Source organism: Amblyraja radiata, chromosome 32, assembly GCF_010909765.2.
Source record: "Amblyraja radiata isolate CabotCenter1 chromosome 32, sAmbRad1.1.pri, whole genome shotgun sequence".
Classification (NCBI taxonomy): domain Eukaryota; kingdom Metazoa; phylum Chordata; class Chondrichthyes; order Rajiformes; family Rajidae; genus Amblyraja; species Amblyraja radiata.
This window is the reverse complement of record NC_045987.1, coordinates 23,700,857-23,724,677: the sequence shown is the minus strand read 5'-3', so window position 1 is coordinate 23,724,677 and position 23,821 is coordinate 23,700,857.

Below are 23,821 nucleotides of genomic sequence, written 5' to 3'. Positions count from 1 at the left end.
AGTTAGACTTTAGACTTAGTGATACAGCGTGGAAACTGGCCCTACAGCCCACCAGGTCCACGCTGTAAAGACTCGTCAAACACGCGATGTCTTCACTACTAGTTTATTACAAACATTGTTATAATACACACACTGTGCCCTAGCTGTCCGTGGTCTGTCACTGGAGCTAGAGAGAGAGCGAGAGAGACGTGGGGAGGCTACAATTATACTGAAGATAATGGGGAGTGGTTAGTAGTGGTGAGGTCACTATGTTAAAGGAGCATGCACTGATCTACATCCTTCCCCTTGGAAAACAAAGCATTACAATAATGACAGTGCGACCACGACTCATACGCTAGAAACAAACCCACGCGTACACCGGCAGGAAACAGTTAAAACATTCAAGCAAGCTCCCCGTAACGTACAGGCGGCTTGACCAACCGTCCGGAGCGGGTACGCAGCCCGCCCTCCCCCTCCTCTGCAGGAAGAGCAGGGACAAGAGCAGGAGCGGTGACAGGGGAACGGGCAGGAGAACGCGCTGGAGAGGGAGGACGAGGAGACCGGGGAGGAGAAACGGGCACCGCTGCAGGCACGCGAGCGGGCGAGGCAGACGAGGGGGGACCAGGAGGAGCAGTGGGAGAACGGGGCACAAAGAGTTGAGAAGGCAGGGTCCTGGGCATGCGAGGAGTGGAGGGCAGAGAGGAAGGAACCGGAGGGGCAAAAGGGGCTGCAGGAGGCGGAGCGGGCTCGTCGACCAGCAGCAAATGCTGGTGGGACCGGCGGTAGATGGTACCCTCGTAGTCAACTAGGTAAGACCGCGCAGAGAGCCCGCAGAGTCGATGACAACAGCCAGCCGGTAGTGTTGGAGGCGGATTGCCTCCGGACCACCTGATTCGGGAAAAGACGCGGAAGGGGACGGCAGGACTTGTCATGGGAGCGCTTTTGGATAGCCTGTTTCTGGGCGATGCGCTCCTGGACAGCAGCAGGGCTGAGGACCGCGGGCTTTAGGGATCGCTGGGAGACAGGGATCGGAGGGCGTGTGGTGCGGGACATGAGCCGCTGAGCAGGCGAGCCCAGGGCAGGGTCACGGGAAATATTGCGGAGGTTGAGTAGGGCCAGGTAAAAATCCGACCGCGAGAGTCTACAATGCTCCAGCAGCTCCTTGGCACTGCGGACGGCTCGCTCAGCAAGGCCGTTGCTCTGCGGGTACTCAGGGCTGCTGGTGAGGTGGCGAAAGTTCCAGGAGGCAGCGAAGGTGCGGAACTCCGCACTCGAGAACTGGCCGCCGTTGTCAGACTGCAAAGTCACAGGAGAGCCAAAGGTCGCAAAGTGGCGGCGCAGCTTCCCGATGACAGCAGCAGATGTGAGGGTGGGCAGCTGATCCACCTCGTACCAGCTGGAGTAGGAGTCCACAAGGACCAGGAAATGCTTGCCACGCCACTCAAAAATGTCAGTGGCGACCGACATCCACGGCAGGTCGGGGGCAGGCTGTTGCAGGAGTGGCTGGCGTTGCTGATGGGGAGCGAGGCTATTGCAGGTTGAGCAGGCGGAGACCCTCTCTCGGATGTCCTGTGCCATGCCGGGCCAATAAAACTGGCTCTGGGCCTGGGACAGAGTGGCCTCGGCCCCGGTGTGGAGGCGTTAAAACATTCAAGCAATGTTGAAGGAGCATGCACTGATCTACACACGCCAACCATCGATTATCCTTTTACACTAGTTAGACTTTAGACTTAGTGATACAGCGTGGAAACTGGCCCTACAGCCCACGCCGGCCAGCAATCGTCCCGTACACTAGCACTAACCTACACACCAGGGCCAAATTACTATTTACAGAAGCCAATTAAGACACAAACATCACCCAACACGTCTTTGGAGTGTGGGAGGAAACCCCTTGGTTCTATATTATCCCCCACTTTCTCATCCACTCTCTATACACTACGGGCAATTTATTTGGACATCCTGACTATGGGTGCTGTCTGTACGGAGTTTGCACGTTCTCCCTGTGACCGTGTGGATTTACTCCAGGCACCCTGGTTTCCTCCCACAGTCCAAAGACTTTCAGGTTTGTAAGTTAATTGGCTCTGTAAATTGTTCCTAGTGTGTAGGATAGAACTAGCGTGAACAGGTGATTGTTGGTCGGTGTGGACTCGGTGGGCCGAAAGGCCTGTTTCCACACTGTATCTCTAAACTAAACTAAACTGAACTAAGATGGATGCTTGATAGCCATCATGGATGTGGTGGGCTGAAGGGCCTGTTTTTGTGCTGTGTGACACTCTGACTCCCTGAAAGTGCCAACCTTGACTGTATAGATTTTGTGCATGGTCAGCTTACAACCCAGCGGTATGAATATTGATTTCTTTAACTTAAAGTAACCCTTGCATCCCCTCTCTGTCCGTCGCTCCCTCATCCAAGTCATTGTATTCGTTTCAAAGTCGTCTCGTCGAGTCTCATTGTCTGTAACTCGTTTTCAACTAGCCCTCAACTAACAATGGCCCGTTTCATTTATCATCGTTCCTTGTTTGCATATCCTTCATTCATTTGTACTAAATCTCTCTATATCACCATCTATATCTCTTGTTTCCCTTTCTCCTGACTCTCAGTCTGAGGAAGGTTCTCAACCCGAAACATCACCTGTTCCTTTTCTCCAGAGATGCTGACTGATCCACAAAAGCTACTCCAGCTTTTTGTGTCCATCTAGATTTTGGACCCACTACCCTTTGACCCAGGGACAAAGTGTTGCACCAAGCCAAGTGATATACCTCTTCACACCAACCCCCAATCCCAACCCAAACTCAAGACCCGGAGCAGGGCCTTACATCGCCCGGCGCGGCCTTAAAGGCCACGGGACTTACCATCGCCCGCCGGGGGCTTTAACATCGGGAGAAGAATAAAGAACAGGGGAGAGACAAGACTTTGCCTTCCATCACAGTGAGGAGGTGTTTGGAGATGCACTGTGATGGATGTTTATGTAAATGGTGTTAATTGTGTGTCTTGGTTTTTTTTCTTGTTCGTATGACTGCAGAAACGTAATTTCGTTTGAACTTAGGTTCAAATGACAATAAACGCTATTCTATTCTATTCTAACAGGTCTCGGCAACAGGATTTAAAGTGGACCTACCACCGTGTTCGTTCTACGATACGATACGATACGAAAAACTTTATTTATCTCAGAGGGAAATTGATCTGCCAATGTTCAAAGGACACAGTTTACAAGGCATTGAAAGTGTTGTGAACATTATAATAATAATGAAATTTAAGTGACCAATTATTGCACAGCACATATGTAACAAACATGAATTTAAATTATCGAGTGAAAAAGTCCGGGCAAAGATTGGGGGGGGGGGGGGGGGGGGAGACAGTCTACTGAACTAAATAAAACTAAATAAAACACAAATTAGTTTAGTTTAGAGATACAGCGCGGAAATAGACCCTTTGGCACATCCGGTCAACGCCGACCAGCGATCACCTTGTACACCAGCACTATCCTACACAAACACACGAGGGACAACTTACAAATGTTACCGAAGCCAATTCACCTGTAAACTTGTTGTCTTTGGAGCGTGGAAGGAAACCAGAGCACCCGGAGAGAACCCAAGTGGTCACGGGGAAAACGTACAGACTCCGTACAAACAGTACCCGTAGTCAGGATCGAACTCGGGTCTCTGGCGCCATGAGGCAGCAACTCTACCGCTGCGCCACCGTGCCACCCCGAATATTTAAAGAGAACATATGGGCAGCTTTTTCTCACAGCGGGTGGTAGATACCCTATCTATATGCCCTCTCGTAATTATGGATATGAAGCTGGACACGCAGGTTGAGTAAAGTGATTTTATTAACAGAAAAATGGAACTCAAAACTCGTGCAAACCGCGTGCCTGACTTCGCTAACAAAACACAGCTCCTGTCGCTGGAAGGAACGCTGAACAACTGGCTAATAGCCCGCGGTCCCCCGCGGTCATGTGACCGCGCCGACCAATGACGAGGGTTCTGACTTCCCCATCCCACCACTAGATGCCGCTACATATATATCTATCTGGTCTCCCCGCAACCTCCGGTGCGCCAGAGAGGAATGATTCAAGTCTGTCTAACCTCTACCCCTAATCCAGGCATCATTCTGGTAAACATCCTCTGCACCCTCTCCAAAATCTCCACATTCTTCCTGTAAAGGGGATGACCAGAACAGCTCGCAATGCTGCAAAGTCTGACAGAGTTGTAATCTGACTTCCTTGGTGAGTCAAGGCAATGCATTTTGTGGACGGCACACACTGTGTGTCGGTGGTGAAGGTGTTGAATCGGGTGCCGGATATGTGTGGGACCAGAAAAACTGGGAATGGGAATATGGGAATCAGAATCAAATTGTGTATTTTAAGTAAGTTCAGTAAAATGACAAGACTGGGGGCAGGAGGTGGCGCAGCGGTAGAGTAGGTTCATAGGTCAAAATGGCTTCCGTAAATTTGTACATTTTCCCTAGCGTGTAGGATAGTGCTAGTGTGCGGGGATCGCTGGTCGGCAGGGATTCGGTGGGCCGAAGGGCCTGTTTCCAATGCTGTGTCTCTAAACCAAACGTAACTAATCTAAAGGGACGTTCATGGTGCCTTCATTGTTTTTGGACAGGACCACAAAATAAGTCAACGTGATTTGAGATCGACAGGCAGAAAATGGGGATGATATGAAATGTTTATTTTTATCAATATTGTTAGCGCCATTTCTTTCTCCATGGGAGCCGACTGACCTGCTGGGTATTTCTAGCATCTCAGAGTTTACAGCGCAGAGATACAGAGCAGAAACAGGCCCTTCTGCCCACTGAGTCCACGCTGACCAGGGAAACCGGAGCACCAGGAGAAAACCCACACGGTCACAGGGAGAACGTCCAAACTCCGCACCGACTGCACTCGTAGTTAGGATCGGACCCGGGTCTCTGCCGCTGTGAGGCAGCAACTCCACTGCTGCACCACTGTGCCTCCCCTTAGATATGCAGGGAATGGAGGGATATGGTTCATGTGCAGGCAGAAGGGATTAGTTTAACTTGGCACCATGTTTGACACAGACATTGTGGGCAAAAGTCCCTGTTCCTGTGCTGTACCTTTCTACATTGTATGTTCTTCTGTTCTATTCCAGGTGTTTCACTGAAGAATATGAGAATATTTGCAGGCTTTACAATCACTTACCTCCGCTGAAGGCCCCAGGATGGACAAATACAACAGACTGTCAAATACAACATACAAGTCAAACAATCATAACATATCCTCCCTGCATTGGGCATTTCAGTTTTCGGCAAATTATAAATATAAGTTTAATATACATTTAATTTTCATGTTATAAGGTTAAGGAAGAAAAGAGCAATTGAGGTATTGAAACCATTTTTATCCATGCACTGTCCCTCTACTTTATCTATTTTAACAATTAGAGGTAAGATGAAGCATGAAAATGTAGAAGCAACATTCATTTTTACCAATATTAAGTTTATTAGATAAAAGCATAAGCTTGATTTAGGAACAGCTTCCTCCCGACTGTTGTCAGACTACTGAACATTCCTCCCAGAAACCCTGGGCTGTCTTCCTGATCTTCCAACCTACCTCATTGGAGACCTTGCACTTTTTCTCTATAATTTTAACGCTAAAATTTTGTTCTATGTTCTATGAAACAGGATCAACTTAAAATATCAGTGACAATATGTTACGATAATCTACAAATTTGACCTCTCCAATTAAACCCTTTCTCCGGCAATGGTCTGTTTGCCAAGAGTGATAGCATCATGAAGTTTTACAGAACGGAAACAGGCCCTTTGGCCCAACTTGACCACACTGACCCGGTTGCCTACATTTCAAGTTCAAGTTTGTGTTTATTGTCACTTAACCAACTAAGGTACCGTGGAATTTGAGTTACCATGCAGCCACACTAAGTGAAAAGCAAAAAAACGATTTAACACAATATAACATAGACATCCGCCACAGTGGAATCCACATTCCTCACTGTGATGGAAGGCAATAAAGTTCAGTCATCTTCCTCCTTTGTTCACCCGTGGTGGTCAGGGCCTTTGAACCCTCCGCAGTTTGTCGCTGCCGTACGTTAGGGCCCATATCCCTCGAAACCTTTCCCACCCATGTAGCTAATCGAATTGTGTATCCTGATAAACACGTTGGCATAGAAACACAGATGGCGACGTTTGGTGGATGGGTTTAACTATTTAATCACCACCACCACGCCCACAACTTTCGCGGCACAGTGGCACAGCTGGTAGAGCCCACCGCCTCATAGCGCCAGAGACCTGGGTTCACGGCCGGCCTGCCACCGCTGTCCGTGTGGAGTTTGTTCCCATATACGGCTTGGTCCCTCATCCCAAAGACATGTTGATTGCTAGGTCAATTGGTTGCTGTAAATTACCCCGAATGGGTAGGTGGTGAGCGATAGAATCTGGGGAAGGTTGGTGGGAATGCAGAGAATAAAATAAGAGAATAGGGTTAGCGACAACGGATTCTAGATTAATACCCTACTGACCTCAAACTCCCCAAACCGGCCATGATCGACCCCTTGCTCTGAGCTTTGAGTGGTTGAGGAAGTGCAGATATGAGGGACTATTTCTGATGAAAGGTCACCTGACTGAATAATGAAACACCCTGTTTCTTTCTCCACAGATGCTGCCTGGCCTGCCGAGCACCTCCATTTTAATTTCAGGGCGCAGGTTCAGTTTGCTTAATCTCTCCTCACACACCGCCCGAGGAAACAGCATGATGAACCTTGACTGCAAAGCACAACGTGCTGGAGTAACGCAGCGGGCCAGGCAGCATCAATGGATGACATGGACAGACGATGCTTCGAGTCAGGACTCTACTTCAGACCTTTACCTGTTCTCTGTGTAAGTGTCAAATCTCAGTCCAGGCTGGAATATTCCCCCTAAATATTTTTGTTACATAAAACTGTGCCCTCTAGTATTGGTCAATAATGTTGTTTAATAATACTGTGTTCTCTAATTTTGTTCAGTGGTACTGTACTCTCTAACGTTCCTCTTTCAGACTGTCAGTGCACTCTCTCCGTCACACGTATCTCAAATCAAGTCCAGTGTATTGTCATCAAACAAGTACGGTGAGGTTAAGGTACAATGAAAATGTTGGCTTGTGCTGTCCGTATGGAGTTTGTACCTTCTCCCTGTGACTGTGTGGGTTTTCTCCGGGTGCTCCGGTTTCCTCCCACATTCCTAAGCTGTGCAGGTTTGCAGGTTAGTTGTCTTCTGTAAATTTATAAGTTGTCCCTAGTGTGTAGGATAGAACTAGTGTATGAGTGATCGCTGGTCGGCACGGACTCAGTGGGCTGAGGGGCCTGTTTCCGTGCTTTTCTCAAACCTAAACTTAACTAAGGTTGTTGATGGCAGAGTGGCTAAAGGCTCCATCTATCAATGGTGGAGTGTAGGGTTCTAGATAACACAGGGCAGCACGTTAGAAGGTGGAGAGGTGGGATGTAGGATCACCATTGAAGATGAAGAATTTGTAGTCAATGTACTGGGAAGATAAGCAAAGAGTAACATAGAAACATAGAAACATGGAAGATAGGTGCAGGAGGAGGCCATTCAGCCCTTCGAGCCAGCATCGCCATTCATTGTGATCATGGCTGATCGTCCCCTATCAATAACCCGTGCCTGCCTTCTCCCCATATCCCTTGACTCCACTAGCCCCTAGAGCTCTATCTAACTCTCTCTTAAATCCATCCAGTGACTTGGCCTCCACTGCCCTCTGTGGCAGGGAATTCCATAAATTCACAACTCTCTGGGTGAAAACGTTTTTTCTCACCACAGTCTTAAATGGCCTCCCCTTTATTCTAAGACTGTGGCTCCTGGTTCTGGACTCACCCAACATTGGGAAAAAATTTCCTACATCTAGATTGTCCAGTCCTTTTATAATTTTATACGTTTCTATAAGATCCCCCTCATCCTTCTAAACTCCAGTGAATACAAGCCTAGTCTTTTTTGTTGATTCTAGTAGTCTGATTATAAGTTAATGTGAGATGGATTAGAGTTTAGAGTTACAACGTGGAAACAGGCCCTTCGGCCCACCGAGTCCACGCCGACTATCGATCACCCGTTCATACTAATTCTAAGTTATCCCCCATTCTCTTCCACTCCCTACACACTGAGGGACAGTTTACAGAGGGGCCAATTAATCTACAAACCCGCATGTCTTTGGGACGTGGGAGGAAACCGGAACACCCGGAGGAAACCCACGCGGTCACGGGGAGGAACGTGCAAACTCCACGCAACAGAAAGCGCCCGAGGTCAGGATGGAACCGGGATCTCCAGCACTGTGAGGCGTTGGCACTACGCGCTGCGCTGTTGTGCGGTGCCTTGGCGCTGATGCGGGACGCAGGAGGAGTTTGGGACGGTGGCTTGGGGAAAGGGCGTGAGTCAGTGGTGGTATGGGGCGCAGGTGGAGGGGGGGGGGGGGGAAGAATGAAGCAGCGGCCACAGGCTGAACACAGAGCTGGAAGCTGACCTCTGGATCTGACAGGAAAGCCCTGCTCAAACAGCTGGATTGAGTCAGAGGGAGAAGCTGGAGCGGCGGATGAGATCAGTGGGAAGGGAACAGGGTTTATGGTCGGGGGCCGCTAACCACGGCTGCTTTTTCCCACAAATTAATATCAGACATCTGGCAGCGGAGAGGTGACGGTGGAGTCGAGAGGAATGTGGTGAAGGGGCAGAGCTGCTTGTAGTCAGCCTACACGCTCTCAAACTGCTCCCTGCACACCAGGGTCACAGGGTGTGCAGAGCAACCTACCCACGCCATCTCCTGCAGGGAGGAGAGGGGAGGGATGCCTGACACTGGCATGCTGGCACCAGGGGCCAGAGGGTACAGGTATGTACCCCCATGCTTATACCCCCCCCATCCCTGAGGGCATCCTATCGCCGTGCCACACTTGGCTCCGACCAGGGTTCCCAGACAGTTTCCACTCATGGGAGAGTCTAGGAATAGAGGTCGCAGCCTCAAAATTAAAGGACGTTCTTTATAGGAAGGAGATGAGGAGGAATTTATTTAGTCCGAGAGTGGTGAATCTGTGGAATTCTTTGCCACTGAAGGCTGTGGAGGCCAAAGTCAGTTGATATTTTGAAGGCAGAAATAGACAGATTTTTGATTAGTACGGGTGTCAGAGGTTATGGGCTGAAGGCAGGAGAATGGGGTTAGGAGGGAGAGATAGATCACCAAGATTGAATGGCAGAGTAGACTCGATGGGCTGAATGGCCTAATTCTGCTCCTATCACATGACTGTATGACCCTCACCATGTGTACATATCCTGTTGTGTTGCTGTTAGGAAGAATTTCATTGTTCTGTCTGGGACATATGACATTAACACACTTTTGACTCTTGACGTAGCTTCGAGCTTGGCAGGAGCTGAAACAACATGCATTACTATGGAGAAGCAGCCAACTTGCTGCTGGAATGAGATGACAACAAAAAAGTTCTGGGAAATGTTTGGGGGTGGGACAGAGGGCTGGAAACAAGGGACTGTTCCCCTCAACTCCATGTTTTAATTGCGACTGCCTCAGTTTCAGTTTAGTTTATTGTCACGTGTACCGAGGTGCAGTGAAAAGCTTTTTGTAATGTGCGAACCAGCCAGCGAAAAGACAATACATGATTACAATCGAGACTCTGGCATTGCACAGATATATGATAAGGGAATAACGTTTAGTGCAAGGTAATGCACAGTAAAGTCCAATCAAAGATAGTGCCAGGGTCCCCGATTATATTGGTAGTAGTTCAGCACTGCTCTCTGGTTGTGGCAGGATGGTTCAGTTGCCTGATAACAGCTGGGAAGAAACTGGTCCCTGAATCTGGAGGTGTGTGGGTGGGGGGAGGAAGAGCACCAAGGTATGTGTCGCTATTCTTCAGCTCGAGTCATAGGCTCATACAACACAGAAACGCGTTCTTTGGCCCAACTATAGTTTAGTTTGGTTTAGATACAGTGCGGAAACAGGCCCTTTTGTCCACCGAGTCCGCGCTGACCATTGATCACCTCATACGTTAACAGTATTAGAACGGAGACAAGGAAACACTTTTTCTCACAGAGAGTGGTGAGTGTGGAATTCTCTGCCTCAGAGGACGGTGGAGGCAGGTTCTCTGGATGCTTTCACGAGAGAGCTGGATAGGGCTCTTAAAATTAGCGGAGTCAGGGGATATGGGGAGAAGGCAGGAACGGGGTACTGATTGGGGATGATCAGCCATAATCACATTGAATGGCGGTGCTGGCTCGAAGGCCCAAATAGCCTACTCCTGCACCTATTGTCTATTGTCTATTGACTACTGTGCTACATACCAGGAACAGTTTCCAATCTTTAACAAAGCCAGCTAGCCTCCAAATCTGTGTGACTTTGGAGTGTGGGAGGAAACCGGAGCAGCCGGAGAAATCCACGCAGGTCACGGGGAGAACGTACAAACTCCGTACAGACAGCACCCCTAGTCAGGATCGAACCCGGGTCTCTGGCGCCGTGAGGCAGCAACTCTGCCGCTGTGCCACCATGTGCTATAATGTTGAAAGAGATTGGGATAGTACAGGGATAGGAGTGGGCAAGGACTCTTCGCGCGATTATTGGAAAGAAGAATGATAATTACGTATCGGGAGGCTGGCCTGGAAACGGGTCACGTAATCAAGAGGGACAACGCTATTTTAGTGTCCTCCCTTTTAAGTCTGGGACTGCATTTGAGTTGATTTTTATTTTATTTGAGTTGATTTTTCCTGCTAATCCTTCCGTATAATTTTGATGGGTTCCAGTTTCACTCTGTTATGCATATGTGGCAGCACTTGGAGAGGTGAGCTATTGAATTTCAGCGCCAGCGCATTCAGCTAAGAATGCCTTCAGTGCCGGGCTGAGTTGTTTGACTTGGCACCGTTGGTCCATGTTAGCAACAAGCTAGATCGTAAAGCGAACCTCCTCGGCAAGACATACAGCAACCTCTTCTGGGAACCTATCCATCAGAGCATCAGCCACACATCTGCAAGCGCGGACGAGAAGGCCTGTGGACTCAATTCAACTCTGCACAGTCTAACCCGCTCTATCAACTGGCCTAGGGTTTGCAGTGCCAATGGTTGTATTAGTGGCAACAGTGCCACCGACAGAAATACCAGGGGATAATGATGATCTGGGTGGGAAGGAACTGCAGATGCTGCTTTACACTGTAAGATAGACACAAAAATGCCAGAGTAACTCAGCGTCTCTGGAGAGAAGGAATGGGTGACGTTGCGGGTCGGGACCTTCCTTCAGACTGAGAGTCAGGGGAGATGGAGGCACAGAAATGAGGAAGGGTAAGGTGTGAAAATGAGATATCAAAGGGGATGAGGCTTATGGAACAAGTAGAATAGATCATTGTTAGCTAGGAGAAGTTGACAATGAAGCAAACCGAGATAACATTTAATGAGGAGGACAGGGGAATCGGCGGAGATCAGCAGGTATCGATGGTTACTGTGATCCTTTAGGGGCGGCACAGTGGCACACTGGTGGAGTTGCTGCCTTACAGAGATCGGCGTTCTACCCTGACTACAGTTACCCAGGGGGGGGGGGGGGGGGGGGGGGGGGGGGGAGGGGGGGACCTGGCAGTGGTGACCATCGTGCAGCAGCAGACAGTAGGTAGGACGGTCGGTGTAACGTTTTCAGCAGCAGAGACGTGATGACTCCTTGTGTACTGCCTAGGTGAGGTCTGCTGTATGATTTCTCCACCTTGTATACAAAACCACGCATGTCACTGTACCCACGTTCCCTCCCTGTGGCCACACGGGGTTGTCTCCGGTTTCCTCCCACATTCCCACGACGTACAGGTTTGTAGGTCAATTGGCTTTGGTAAAGGCTGTAAATTCTCCCTGGTGTGCAGGATAGTGTTAGTGCGCGGGGTGACCGCTTTTTGGCTTGGACTTGTTGGCCAACGAGCCTGTTTCCGCGCTGTATCACTAAAGTAAAAGTCTGAAATAAACTCACAGCTCTGCTACATTTTTTTTGTACAAGGTCTCCGTGAGTTTTTAATGGGGGATTGAACAGTTATTATTAATTAGAAAACTCTCTCTCCCTATGCAACAGGTTTTTATTTATTTGGCCTTGGTTCATTATTGTCAAATGTAGCTAGATACAGCGAAAAACATTCTTCAGCATCGACTGGATAGTATAATGCTTTCCAGTTTTTTAGATTGGTTTAATTTAGAGAAACAGTACAATGCGTAAATAGGTTCTTCGGCCCACCGAGTCCATGCTGACCAGTGATTCCCGCACACTAACGCTACCTTATACACACTGGGGACCAGTGGCGGACTGGGTCTACAAATATTGGTTGCCAGGAGACAAAGGGGGCCCACCCACAACTATAATGCTATCATTTAACAGGGGCCCACTTGACGTCACTTGCTATCACTTCATCAGGGGCCCACTTGCCATCGGGCAAGCTGACACCCTGGCCAGTCCGCCACTGCTGGGGACAATTTACATTTACACCAAGCCAATTAACCTACAAACCTGGACGTCCTTGGAGTGTGGGAGGAAACCGGAGATCAGGGAGAACGTGCAAACTCCGTACAGACAGCGCCCGTAGTCAGGATCGAACCCTGGTCTTTGGCGCTGTGAGGCAGCAACTCTACTGCTGCGCCAAACGTGCCTGCTAGATCATGACATACAAGAGATTAATTAAGCCACGCGTAAGTACTACAGGGGTGGTGTAATCTAACCTTGTGGTTTGTAGTCACTTAGATAAACACTTCAAAATCTGATGGCCTTCAAAATCAGCAATTTTATTTTATTATTTTTAGGAAGGATATTTCTGTCTCCTGCATGTGTTGCATTCTTTATTTCACACTCCCCAAAGTGTTTAAAATATGTCCGGTTCTTACAACGTGGCTTGTTGACAGTGACGATGTCTTCAACGTGATTGGTTTCCGAGCTAGCGATGAATGAATGAATGAAAACGTTATTGTCATTCAGATATACACCTAGACACAGTGCACCTTGAACGCAATGATCCTCGACCAATGCCTGACCAGTGCCTGACAGGTCCCGATGTTGGGAAGAAGATGCCCCCTTCTAGAACTTTCTAGAACTTTCCATCTTTGAGATTACCAACATGCTTTACTTTATTACTACATAGAACGTAGAACAGTGCAGCACAGGAACAGGCCCTTCGGCCCACAATGTCCATGCTGAACATGATGACAAGTTAATCTGATCTCCTCTTGCCCTCAGCTAGGTCGTGGCGTATTTTTCAACATGTTGAAAAATGCCCGCGAGTAAAAAAAGGTCGCCATGGAAAAAATCGATACTTTTTTTACTCATAGGTTTAGTCGTAGTAGGTTACCATGTTATTCGTAGGTAATCAAGGGTAGTCGAAGGTAGTCGTAGATAGTCTTCATCATAGTCGAAGGGAGGTCGAAGGAGATTGAAGGAGGTCGTCTTCACTCTCCGCTATTCGGTGTCCAATTTTCCCGAAGTTAGTCGTAGCTGGTCTTCAACATAGTCGAAGAAGGTCTTCAACATGACATTTTTTCAAACTCTTCTAAACTCGCCAATTAGGTCGCCCAAGTGGGACAGCCCCTTAATTCTGCTCCTATCACTTATGAACTTATGAACCAAACTAAATTAAATTCCTATCTTGTAAAGAGGGGTGCAACTCGGAGTATTTAATTTAATTCAATTCAATGATTCAATGATGCTTTATTGCCTCAAGTACCTAGATACAGTGAAGTGCTTTCTTTTGCATACAACCCAGTAAAAACATCCCAGTACACAAATAGTTGCCACGTTTCTGGCGCCGACAAAGATCCAAAAGTTCACCGAACAGTGAACTTTTATAAGATTTTATTAAGCATTTATTTGTAAAATCCAGCAGAGAACTGTGAACATTAACTTTTGGACAGATAGAATCACACACAATCAGATGTTCATAAGCTCTTCAGATGTAAGAGCAGAATTAGGCCATTTGGCCCATCAAGTCTCTTCTGCCATTCAATCATGGCTGATCTATCTTTCCCTCCTAACCCCATTCTCCTGCCTTCTCCCAAAACCTCTAATCAAGAACCTGTCAACCTCCACAGTTATCTGTGGCAATTAATCCCATAGATTCACCACCCTCTGACTAAAGGGATTCCTCCTCTTCTCCTTTCTAAAGGTACTTTATTTTATTCTCAGTCAAAGGCCTCTGGTCCTAGACTCTCCCATTAGTGGAAACATCCTCTCCACATCCACTCTATCCAGGCCTTTCACTATTTGGCATGTTTCAATGAGGTGACCCCTCATCCTTCTAAACTCCAGCGAGTAAAGGCCCAGTGCTGCGAAACACTCATCATATGTTAACCCACTCATTCCTGGGATCATTCTCGTAAACCTCACAGATGAGACACAAGGAACTGCAGATGTAGGAGTCTCGAGCAAAACACAAAGTGCTGGAGGAACTCAAGGGGGTCAGGAAGCATCTTTGGTGGGACTGGACGGGCGATGTTTTGAGACGGGGATTGAAGAAGGGTCCTGACCCGAAACATCGCCTGTCCATTCCCTCCACAGATGCCGCCTGGCCCGCTGAGCTCCTCCAGCACTCTGTGGCTTGCAGTCAAATGTCACAGACAAGAGAAGGATAAGTTAACACATTTGTCTGGTCTCACACTGCACGGCCAACTGGAGTTCACAACCTCACATTCTTATCCAGCCATGGGTACATTCCTTTTTAGAGTTCAAAATGAGAGCAAACTAGACAAAAGACTAGAGCTGAGGCACAGTTTTAGTTTCGTGAGATAGCACAGAAACAGGCCCTTCGGCCCACCGAGTCCGTGCCGACCAGCGATCCCCGCACACTACCACTATTTACAATTTACCAAAGCCAATTAACTTACAAGCCTGTTTGTCTTTGGAGTGTGGGAGGAAACCGGAGATCCCGGTGAAAACCCACGCAGGTCAGGGAAGAACGCACAAACTCTGTACAGACAGCACTCGTAGTCGGGATCGAACCTGGGTCTCAGGAGTTGTAAGGCAGCAACTCTACCGCTGCGCCACCGTGCTGCCCTAAATACTACCACAACTGCATCTCAATTTTCCAATTGTTCACAAAATAGCTATTAAAACAGTTTAGTGATTTATTTCCTTTGTTTGTAAGTTAACTTCAATCTACAAAATGTGCAACTCGTCTCCTGAGCAACGCACAATGCAATGCGGTTAACAGGCATAGATAGATTATCTGTGAGTCTTAAAACAGGTCTCGACCCGAAACCTCACCTATTCCTTTTCTCCAGAGATGCTGTCTGTCCCACTGGCTTACCCCAGCTTTTTTTTGTCTATCTTCAGCTTAAACCGGCAACTGCATGCAGTTCCTTCCCATACTGGCCAGGAATTACTGGGACCATTTGTGCAGCTCACAATTCAACCTTCAATAAATATTTACCAGATATCTGATATATATTCTCCTCACACATGTTACATGCAAGAAAACATGCCTGGCTTTCACAAGCTACAAAGGACATCCAGTTCCCTAACTGCTCGGAACAGCTTTAACATGTGGCTGCATGGAACAGATAGTGCTTGGACGATGAAGTTTCACAGTGCGGCTGAAATCCCTCCATTAAACTTTTATCGAAAATAGTTGACAGAAGTTATTGGAAATTCAAAAAAGTTTCACTTGTTTAATCTTTTCCATTTGCTCAGCTGGATCAACTCTTGTGAGTACTTATGGGCAGGATTAGTTAGGTGCCATACATTAAGGCATTCTTAGAAACAGCTTTGCTCATTAGTTTTTGCATATGTTTCATTCATTTGTTTTTGATCTCTCTATAATCACCAGGCGGCACGGTGGTGCAACGGTAGAGTTGCTGCCTTACAGCGCTTGCAGCGCCAGTGACCCGGGTTCGATCCCAACTACGGGTGCTGTCCGTACGGAGCTTGTACGTTCTCCCCGTGACTGCAACGTTTTTCTCTGAGATCTTCGGTTTCCTCCCACGTTCCAAAGATGTACAGGGTTGTAGGTTAATTGGCTTGGGACACGTGTAAATTGTCCCTGGTATGTGTAGAAAAGTGTTAATGTGTGAGGATCGCTGGGTGGTGCGGACTCGGTGGGCCGAAGGGCCTGTTTCCACACTGAATCTCTAAACTAAACTAAAATCACGTCTATAATTCTCGTTTCCTTTTCCCCTGACTTTCAGTCTGAAGAAGGGTCTCGACCCGTAACGTCACCTATTCCTTCTCTCCAGAGATGCTGCCTGTCCCGCTGAGTTACTCCGGCATTTTGTGTCTATCTTCGGTTTAAAGCAGCATCTGCAGTTCCTCCCTACACATTTGCTCATGAATATGTTTGGTTTTAAACCCATGTTGGAACATGGCATTAAAAAGGAATCCTTTGATACACATTTGCATTAAGGTGCCAAACTCTGTGACATTGTTGACTATTAGAGTTACCAGTTGGAATGGATTGGACCCATGCCAATGTAGTTGCATCATGTGCCAATATGCAGCCCAATTAAGCATTGTTATGGCAGTAGAGAGTGGTTGCAGCACTGGAGGGCCGGCACAGTGGCGCAGCAGGTGGAGCTGCTGCCTCGCGTCTCCAGAAACCCTGGCTTGATTCCGACCCCGGGTGCTGTCTCTGCGGAGTTTGTACGATCTCCCTGTGACCACGTGGGTTTCCTCTTGGTGCGCAGGTTTCCTCCCACTTCCCAAAGGCATCCCAATTGGAGAGGTACACGGATAGGAAAAGTTTGGAGGGACATAGGCCAAATGCAGGCAACTGAGTCTTGCGCGGATGGGGCATGTTGGGCAACTTGGGCCAAAGGGCCATTTCCGTGCAGTCTGTCTCAATGACCACGTGTGGCTTTGTAGGTTAATCGTCCTCCGTAAATCGCCCCTCATGTGCAGGGAGTGGATGAGAACATGTGATAGCATAGAACCACTGTGAGTGGGTGATCGATGGTCAGCATGGACTCGATGGGCCGAAGGGCCAGTTTCCATGCTATATCTCTAAGAAAAACGAAATAAAAGACCATTCCACCAACTGAACCCGAATCGGGTCAGCAGTAAATCTGAGCTGAGGGGAGACCTGGCAGTAGTTTGTAAAATGGTGGGAGGAACAGAGAGGGTAAACAATCAGATCCTTTTCCCCAGGGCGGAAACATCAAAGAGTAGAGGGCATAGACGCAACGTTTAAAGGAGATATGCAAGGCAAGTTATTTTACCTAGAGAGTGGTGGGTGCCTGGAAAGCACTGCCAGGGGGCAGATATGATGGTGGTGTTTAAGAGGCTTTAACATTGGCACATGGGTGTGGAGGGAATGGAGGGATACGGATCACGTGCAGGCAGGGGAGATCTTGGCAACATGTTCCACATGGACATTGTGGGCCGAAGGGCCTGTTCCAGTGCTGTACTCATCTGTGTTCTACAACTCCATCCTTCCAGGCAGATCTTAACTACTGGCTAGGGTGAAATAGCTTGTCTTTATTTCGCTGATTAGAGGGGCAATTGGAAAACTAGTCTTTCATTATGAATCCCAGCAACACTGTTTCAGCTGATCTAACTCCAGCCCTAACGTCACTGCCAGAAGCACACAGCAAAGTAGAAGCCTAATCTTTCCAGCAATAACTCTGTACCTAACAAGTGTCCCTTTAACCATGAAATCTCTGGTTCATTCTGGTGAAGGCATGGTGGCCGAGCGGTAAAGATTGGAAATTGTCTCTCGTGTGTAGGGTAGTGCTGGTTGGTGTGGAATCGGTGGGTCTGTTTCCACACTGTATCTCTAAACTAAACGTCGAAGATCTTTTTCCTCAGACGCTGCCTGACCAGCTAGGTACTCTCAGCTGTGCTTTCATATTTCCGATATACAGCACTCACAGTTTCTGGCTTTTGTGAAAGAACTGAATTCCTCTTAATTCATGACCAGTAAATGGACAATGACATTTACTTTAGACTTTACATTTTGGAGATACAGCGTGGAAACTGGCTCTTCAGCCAATTAGTCCGCGCTGACCAGCAATTACCCTGTACACTAGCACTATCCTCTACACACTAGGGACAATTTACAATTTTACAAAAGCTGATCAACCCACAATCTGCACATCTTTGGAGTGCGGGAGGAAACCGGTGAACCCGGAGAAAACCCACGCAGACCGAGGGGGAACGTGCAAACTCCGCACAGACAGCACCTGTAGTCAGGATGGAACCCGGTGTGTCTGGTGCTGTAAGGCAGCAACTCTACTGCTGCGCCACCGTGCCGCCGTGCCACCGTGCCCCCGTGCTGCCGTGCCGCCGTGCCACCCTGCTGCCGTGCCACCGTGCCGCCGTGCCGCCGTGCCACCCTGCCGCCGTGCCACCGTGCCACCCTGCCGCCGTGCCACCGTGCCGCCGTGCCGCCGTGCCACCCTGCCTGCCACCGTGCCACCCTGCCGCCGTGCCACCCTGCCGCCGTGCCACGTGCCACCGTGCCACCGTGCCACCGTGCCGCCCTGCCGCCCTGCCACCGTGCCACTGTGCCGCTGAGCCACCGTGCCGCCGTGCCACCGTGCCGCCGTGCCACCGTGCCACCGTGCCGCCGTGCCACCGTGCCGCCCTGCCGCCGAGCCACCATGCCACCGTGCCGCCGTGCCACCCTGCCGCCGAGCCACCGTGCCGCCCTGCCACCCTGCCGCCGTGCCACCCTGCCACCATGCCGCCGTGCCGCCGTGCCACCGTGCCGCCCTGCCACCGTGCCACCCTGCAGCTGTGCCACCCTGCCACCGTGCCGCCGTGCCACCCTGCCGCCGTGCCGCCGTGCCGCCGTGCCACCGTGCCACCATGCCGCCCTGCCACCCTGCCACCGTGCCACCCTGCCACCGTGCCATCCTGCCGCCGTGCCACCCTGCCGCCGTGCCACCGTGTCACCCTGCCACCGTGCTATCCTGCCGCCGTGCCACCCATCCGCCGTGCCCCCGTGCCACCCTGCCGCCGTGCCACCCTGCCGCCGTGCCACCCTGCCACCGTGCCCCCGTGCCACCCTGCCGCCGTGCCCCCCTGCCACCCTGCTGCCGTGCCACCCTGCCACCGTGCCCCCGTGCCACCGTGCCACCCTGCCCCCGTGCCACCCTGCCGCCGTGCTGCCGTGCCACCCTGCCACCGTGCCGCCGTGCCACCCTGCCACCGTGCCACCCTGCCGCCGTGCCACCATGCCTCCGTGCCACCGTGCCACCCTGCCGCCGTGCCCCCGTGCCACCCTGCCGCCGTGCCACCGTGCCGCCGTGCCACCATGCCGCTGTGCCGCCGTGCCACCCTGCCGCCGTGCCGCCCTGCCGCCGTGCCACCGTGCCGCCGTGCCACCGTGCCGCCGTGCCACCGTGCCACCCTGCCGCCGTGCCCCCGTGCCACCCTGCCGCCGTGCCGCCGTGCCGCCGTGCCACCCTGCCGCCGTGCCGCCCTGCTGCTGTGCCACCGTGCCGCCGTGCCACCGTGCCACCCTGCCGCCGTGCCACCATGCCGCCGTGCCACCGTGCCACCCTGCCGCCGTGCCGCCCTGCCGCCGCTAACTGTACCTATTGTTGTTTATTCACATTTCTGACATCCGGCATTCACGGACTTCTTGCTTTTATGAAATACTTGAATCCCTCTTCATTCAAGACCGATAAACATACAATAAAATTCTCAATTAAAATGCGGGCATTGGAAAGAGGCACATATTAATATTTTTGAACTCATATCAAAAAAATAAAGTTAACAAAAAAAGGTTCATGTTAATCTGGATACACATACTTGCATGGTTCACTTCCTGGTCATTCGAACCGCTTTACTCATTTCAAGAGCTCAGAATCGTGCAGCACGCAAACAGGCCCTTCGGCCCATCAAGTCCATGCTAACCATCCAAGTACCCATCCATACCGATCCCATTTACCCATTATGTGCCTCCATATTCGGCCAGATTCTTCAAGTCAAGTCGAGTTTATTGACAGATAAATTATTGACAGGCTGCAGCGAATCAGCAGAAAAGATTATTGGCTGCAACCTTCCCTCCATTGTACACTGCAAGGGCCAGGAAGCAAGTGGGCAAGATCATCTCTGACCCCTCTCACCCTGGCCACAAACTCTTTGAATCACTTCCCTCTGGAAGGCGACTCCGGACTGTCAAAGCTGCCACAGCCGGACATAAAAACAGTTTTTATCCACGAGTAGTTGCTCTACTCAACAGCCAAAAATCTGTAGCCTCCCTTTGATCTGGTATTTTGTTGGTTCACATGCTTGATCAATGGTGTTTTATCATTAATGTTTTATTATTATTAATGTTTAGTGTTTTCTGAGTCTTTCGTAACTGTCACTGTATGTCATGTTGTTACTTGTGGGCGGAGCACCAAGGCAAATTCCTTGTATGTGAATACTTGGCCAATAAACTTACTTACTTACTTACTTAGATGCACAAGTGATGAGGGACAGAAACGATGAAAACCTTGCTTGCAGCAGCAACACAGTGAGAATATCTGCTTCCACCGCCTTCTCTTACAGTGTGTCGGGGTTCCAAACACCTCTTGGTGTAAACACAAGGAACTGTCTGAAGAAGATTCCCAACCCAAAATATCGCCCATCAACATTCCCTAGAGATGCTGCTATCTGACCCACTGAGTTACTCCAGCATTTTCTTGCACCGACTCTCTCTTATCCTAACCCTCTACGCCCTCTAGCTACGGACACCTCTGCTACGGAGAAAAATGTTCCTACGAACCACCCGATCAATGCTCCTCGTGAATTTGTGCACTTCTATTCGTTACCCAGTCAGTCCCCTCTGCTCCAAGAAAGACGTGGGCGGCACGGTGGCGCAGCGGTAGAGTTGCTGCCTTACAGCTCCAGAGACCCCGGTTCGATCCTGACTACGGGTGCTGTCTGTCCGGAGTTTGCACTTTCTCCCCGTGACCTGCGGGGGTTTTCTCCGGGTGCTCCGGTTTCCTCCCACACTACAAAGACATATAGGTTTGGAGGTTAATTGGCTTCGGTAAAAATGGTAAATTGCCCCAGTGTGTGTGGGATAATGTACGGGGATCGCTGGTCAGCATGGACAGGGTGGGCCGAAGGGCCTGTTACCACGCTGTATCTCCAAACTAAACTAAGCTAGTGTGTAGGATAGTGTTAGTGTACGTGGCGATCGCTGGTCGACATGGACTCTGTGGGTGGAAGGGTCTGTTTCCGTGCTGTATCTCTAAACTAAACAAAACTAAAAACCTACCCAGCCTTGTATTCCCTGCTGTAATCTCCACTCTAGCCTCTCCAGAACTGTTGCTACTGCACTTCACCACTCCTCAATGGAATCAGCTGTCACCCCTCCCTCCCTCCCGCCATTCTTTCCCCTCCCCTCTCAATGCTGATGCAGGATTTCAATTCAAAAAGTCGCCTTAAAATGTTGCTTCCGCAGATGCTGCCTGCCCTGCTGAGTTTTTCCAGCGCGCCATTGCTCTGTTCCACATTCCAGCATCTGCAGTTTCGTGTGGTCTGCTGAGTGCCCTGAACATGTGGGGACATTAAATCTAAAATAGTTGCGACTGGACATTTAAAATAAAATAAAAAATAAGCCAGGCAGTGTTTCAAAATCCCGCTCCACTTTTTTATTCAATAAATATGCCTCCTACTTAACTCGGACTAAAACATGTTTTACTCATCACTGAGTCTGGCTCAGGGTAAAATAAATGCCTTCCTTGCCGAACATTTCTATCAAGTATTTGGAAAATCTCAAATGGAACTCTGCGCGGACATGTGAATGAATGAGCGGCTCTTAGCAAGTGATTTTTTAAAATTATTAATAAGTCTTGTGTTCACTGGGAAAAAAAAGGTACCTTTAAAGCAAAGCACATCAACTAAAGACACACAACAGATGGTTCTGCTCAAAACTATCAGAATTAATGGCCTTCCATACCCTTATAAATATTAGAAGCAGATGAGATCATTACCTATTAACTTTAATAAAGAAAACCTGTCTTATTTCAAACATGCATTAACACACATGAACTAAAACTTGTGGGAACAATTTTCCAGTTTGGAACTTTATAAGTTTAAGGAGATTCATTTATGCTAAAACACTGCTGTTCATACCTCGCTAATAAGGTCTATACTAGGTTTTATTCACGGGCGTGGATCAGAGGATTAGCTGTCTTCACTTCAAAGACTGAGACAATTTGCCTGATTTCATTGATCACATATAACTAATTGTGGACTGAGTGAGTCTGCATCACCGTTTTCTTATGTTGTGGTCTGATGATAAAACAAGGCATATTACAGAAGAGAGTGGGGACTTCTCTCGAGGCCTCCCACTGACCAGGTAACTTGTGGTTTCTAGATCCGATGAGAGAAATGTTGACATTTGTTCAAAGATTGTGGTCTTGCGGTGGGAATCTTTGGCCGTGGCTCCTACTGGCCCAATGTGTGATGCGCAGGTTTAGTTCAGTTCAGAGAAACATAGTTTAGTTTTGACATACAATGTGGAAACAGGCCCTTCGGCCCACTGAGGCTGCGCCGACCAGCGATCACCCGTACACTAGTTGTATCCGACACACTAGGGACAAATGTACAGAAGTTTGCCTTACAGAGGCGGCACGGTGGCGCAGTGGTAGAGTTGCTGCCCGCCAGGGTCCCGGGTTCGATCCTCACTACAGGTGCTGTCTGTATGGAGTTTGCACGTGCTCCCTGTGACCGCATGCTTCAGTTTCCTCCCACACTCCAAAGGCTTGAAGGTTTGTAGGTTAATTGGTTTGGTAAAATTGTAAATTGTCCTTAGTGTGTGTAGGATAGTGTTGATGTGCGGGGATCGCTGGTCCACCAGCGGAAAAAAAAAATCAAGGTCGAGGTGACCTGCAACCTCCTACCACCTCCCACGCATATGTTGAAAACCTTCCTCGACTATGAAGAAAACCGGCTTCGACTAGACCTGCGACTAAGAAATGATCGATTTTTCAAACGGCAACGTATTTTTAGTCGAGGCCGGTTTTAAACATGATGAAAAAATAGCAGCAACCAATAGCAGAAGCCTCGACCACGCGGAAACCACTTTCGACCATTAGGGAGAGTGACCACAACCTCCGGTGACCTCATGGAAACCTTGGGTGGCGGGCAAGGTCATCAGAGGTTGCTGTTTAAGTCTCCTAAGTGGGACAGGCCTTTTAGTGTGCGGGGATCGCTGGTTGGCATAGACTCAGTGGGCAGACAGGCCTGTTTCCGCGCTGTATCTCGAAACTAAACTAAACTAAACTGAACTTGTCTTTAACAAACTTGTGTTGTAGACAGATTGCACCACTCACTGGTATCCAGAGCAAAGATTGAGGCATTACCTCAAGACGGTGGCATCCATCATCAAGGATCGGCAACATCCAGGCCATTCCTCTTCCTGCTACTACCATTGGGGTACAGAAGCCTGAAGTCCCACACTACCAGCTTCAGGAACAGCTACAACCGCCAGGTTCATGAAGTGACCTGCCCAACCTGAATCGTACCATAGCAGGGGGCCATACAATCCACTTCTTGTACCACAATGGACTTGTTTGCCAATTGTGTTTTGCACTTAGGGTGCCACAGTGACACAGCGGTAGAGCTACTGCCTCACAGCGCCAGGGACCCAGGTTTAATCCTGACTACGTGCTGTTTGTGTGGAGTATGCACGTTCTCCCCGTGACCTGCGCGCGTACGTTTTCCTGGGGTGCTCTGTTTTCCTCCCACACTCTAAAGACGTACAGGTTCGGTGAAGGTTGTAAATTGTCCTTAGTCTGTAGGATTGAACTAGTGTACGGGTGATTGCTGGTCGGCGTGGGTGCGTTGAGCCGAAGGGCCCGTTTCCACGCTGTGTCTCTTGGGTTTTTCTTTGCAGTCTTTTACTTTTCACTATCTTGTAGAATTTGTGCAAGTTGAATATAATTTTTT